Raw genomic sequence first — 4,005 nt, 5'->3', positions numbered from 1 at the left:
CTCAGCTGCAGCCAGGGGAATGTGTGTGTCTCTGGAGAGAGAACACTTCCTTTGTATGGTCCTCGACTCTTCGTAAAGGTTACAGGAGATTTTATGGGCTAGGTATGTCCACTCTGGGGTATAAAGGGAAAGTTCACCTTTTATTTTAGTCAATATAATAACATCCTTCATTCTAACCATGTATACTGCAAACCTATATCCTCAAAATAATAACAAATCATTTGATTTAAAGTGCCTTTCAAAAAACACAAGGACACTGAAATATGATGTCTATTCTCTATGGCTGTGTCTAGACAGTTCATGCAGTTATAGTATTCTGATACATGATTTCTGATCACGGAATTCTGAGTGTGTCATGCCTCTACACTTACATTAAAATGTGTGTACCGTGTCCACAGTGTGTACGGTTTCCCTTTTCCATGCTATATTCAAATGCCAGTATGCATTCTACGGAGGAATATGAAAAATATGATAATAACACAAGAACAACTGATGGCAGTGGCAAACTACCGTAGCTAGCCAGCTAACCTCTAATTAGCCAGCAATCTAGCAAGCAACGCTAATGGTAATCCAAATGGGTTTGCATTACTCTAGCCCAAAAAAATAAAAAAAATAAAAAATATTAGCTAGCTGGCTAGCATTTATGAGTCCGGAAAACACATTCCTCAGACGCTAGGAGGAACGTATTTCCTCCAAAGTTATAATGAAAAGGTGCCTCTCGGTCCCAAAACACACGTTTTCTGGAGACTTGTAGGAGAAGCGATGATGACATTGCTCACTGTATGCGCTTTTGGTAGCCTGTTGGCATCCAGACTGAGGAGAAGTCTGCACACCACCTGTTGAAGTGGTCAGCCAGATCTGAACACAATCAGACCACAAAGCAATTTTTGTGCATCTAGACCCATCTTTTCAACGTGATCTTCGTATTCTAATAGCATAAGTCGCATGTAAGTGTCAAGTGTAGACACAACCTATTGTCTGTTCTATCAGTTATGCACTCTTCGAAAAAAAGGTGCCATCTAGAACATAATAAGGGTTTTCGGCTGTCCCCATAGGATAACCTTTTGAAGAACCCTTTTTTGGCTCCAGGTAGAACATTTTTGATTTCCATGTGGAACCCTTTTTATAGAGGGTCCTACATGGAGCTCAGCAGGGTTCTATCTGGAACCAAAAGTGGTTCTACATGGAACCAAAAAGGGTTCTCCTATGGGAACAACTGAAGAACCCTTTTGAACCCCTTTTTCTAAGAATGTAGAGAAGATATGCTGTACGACACCCCAATCAAATAAGTCATTCAGCAACACAGGGACATGACATTTACATTCTTATATTTATCAAATATTCAATAATAATGTATAAGCTATTTAGTGATGTACAGTGCATTGAAAATATTCAGACTAGTAGACTTTTTCCACATTTTGTTATGTTACAGCCTTATTCTAAAATTGGTTAAATAAAACATTTTCCTCATCAGTCTACACACAATACCCCATAATGAAAAAGAAAGAAATATCTTATTTACATAAGTATTCAGACCCTTTGCTATGAGACTCAAACTTGAGCTCATGTGTATCCTGTTTCCATTGATCATCCTTGAGATGTTTCTACAACTTGGTTGGAGTCCTGTGGTAAATTCAATTGATTGGACATGATTTGGAAGTGCACACACCTGTCTATATAACGGTCCCACAGTTGACAGCGCAGGTCAGAGCAAAAACCAAGCCAAGATGTTGGAGGAATTGTCCGTAGAGCTCCAAGACAGGATTGTGTTGAGGCACAGATGCCTAGAACCCAACGGTCACTCTGACAGAGCTCCAGAATTCCTCTATGGAGATGGGAAAATCTTCCAGGAGAACAACCATCTCTGCAGCACTCCACCAATCAGGCCTTTATGGTAAAGTGGCCAGACGGAACCCACTCCTTAGTAAAAGGCACATGACAGCCCGCTTGGAGTTTGCCAAAAGACTCTCAGACCATGAGAAACAATATCTCTCGTCTGATGAAACCAAGATGGAACTCAGCACACAGCCAAAACAACGCAGAATGTCATTGAGTGGCTTAGCCAGAGACCGGACTTGAACCCGATCGAACATCTCTGGAGAGACCTGAAAATAGCTATGCAGCGACGCTCCCAATCCAACCAGATAGAGCTTGAGAGGATCTGCAGAGAAGAATGTGAGAAACTCCCCAAATACAGGTGTGCCAAACTTGTATCGTCATACCCAAGAAGATTCAAGGATGTTATCGCTGCCAAAGGTTCTTCAACAAAGTACTTAGTAAAGGGTCTGAATACTTACGTAAATGTGATATATCAGTCGTTTTTTATTATACACTTGCAAAAATGTTTGCTTTGTGTATAAGGTATAAGTTATTGTGTGTAGATTACTGAGTTAAAAAAATGTATAGTGCTTAAGATATATAAGGCTTCAAAAGTCAAGGGGTCTGAATAATTTTCAATGAACTGTAATATAGAGGATGTTTAATGATTTAATATAGAGGATGTTTATTTGGTTTAATATAGAGGATGTTTAATGATTTAATAGAGAGGATGTTTAATGATTTAATATAGAGGATGTTTAATGGTTTAATATAGAGGTGTTTAATGAATTAATAAAGAGGATGTTTAATGATTTAATATAGAGGATGTTTAATGATTAATATAGAGGATGTTTAATGGTTTAATATAGAGGATGTTTAATGATTAATATAGAGGATGTTTAATGGTTTAATATAGAGGATGTTTAATGATTAACATAGAGGATGTTTAATGGTTTAATATAGAGGATGTTTAATGATTTAATATAGAGGATGTTTAATGATTTAATATAGAGGATGTTTAATGATTAATATAGAGGATGTTTAATGGTTTAATATAGAGGATGTTTAATGATTTAATATAGAGGATGATTAATATTGTCAGCAGCATACCACCCTGCATACCACTGCTGGCTTGCTTCTGAAGCTAAGCAGGGTTGGTCCTGGTCAGTCCCTGGATGGGAGACCAGATGCTGCTGGAAGTGGTGTTGGAGGGCCAGTAGGAGGCACTCTTTCCTCTGGTCTAAAAACAAATATCCCAATGCCCCACTGCAGTGATTGGGGACACTGCCCTGTGTAGGGTGCCGTCTTTCGGATGGGACGTTAAACGGGTGTCCTGACTCTCTGAGGTCATTAAAGATCCCATGGCACTTATCGTAAGAGTAGGGGTGTTAACCCCGGTGTCCTGGCTAAATTCCCAATCTGGCCCTCAAACCATCATGGTCACCTAATAATCCCCAGTTTACAATTGGCTCATTCATCCCCCTCCTCTCCCCTGTAACTATTCCCCAGGTCGTTGCTGCAAATGAGAACGTGTTCTCAGTAAAATAACGGTAAAATAAAAATAAAAAAAATATAGAGGATGTTTAATGGTTTAATATAGAGGATGTTGTCAGGGAAATGCTTATGCTATTGTAATGTGTAAACATCTACTGATGAATAAATCACATTTGTTTACTGTGGTGGAGGGCAATGCCTAAAATGGCAATTAAGCTGAAACAGACTGAGAAAACAAAAGGACATAATTGCATACATTTTGTTCTCTGGAAACATGCCATGTACTTAACAGAATAACACAGATCTACTGGCACTAATGTTTGAAATGTAACTACTAATTATGTATATACACTCATTACACAAATTACTGGCCTAAATACTGGAGGAGTTTGTGAAAATGTGTAGAGTACTAAAAAACCACTAAAGGTCAAAGCGTGTGATAAGTGGAGCAAATCTGAATGTGTTGGTCGTTGTCCTCTACAGATAAATATGTATGCATGAATACACACTGAGCAGCACTGAGCTGAAGGACTGCCCCCGTCAGCCAGGTCAAATGGTCCTGTGTCCTCCAACCCTCTGTTGAGGTTAATAATTCAGAGACCAATTAAGTTCTGGGTAGAATGTGGAATATTGGAATGTTCTGGAGGGAGTGTGTGACTGACAACGGTACCTTCCTCGCCCCCTAGTTTATTC

Source organism: Salvelinus fontinalis, chromosome 31 (genome assembly GCF_029448725.1).
Source record: "Salvelinus fontinalis isolate EN_2023a chromosome 31, ASM2944872v1, whole genome shotgun sequence".
Classification (NCBI taxonomy): domain Eukaryota; kingdom Metazoa; phylum Chordata; class Actinopteri; order Salmoniformes; family Salmonidae; genus Salvelinus; species Salvelinus fontinalis.
Note: the sequence above shows the minus strand (reverse complement) of the source record.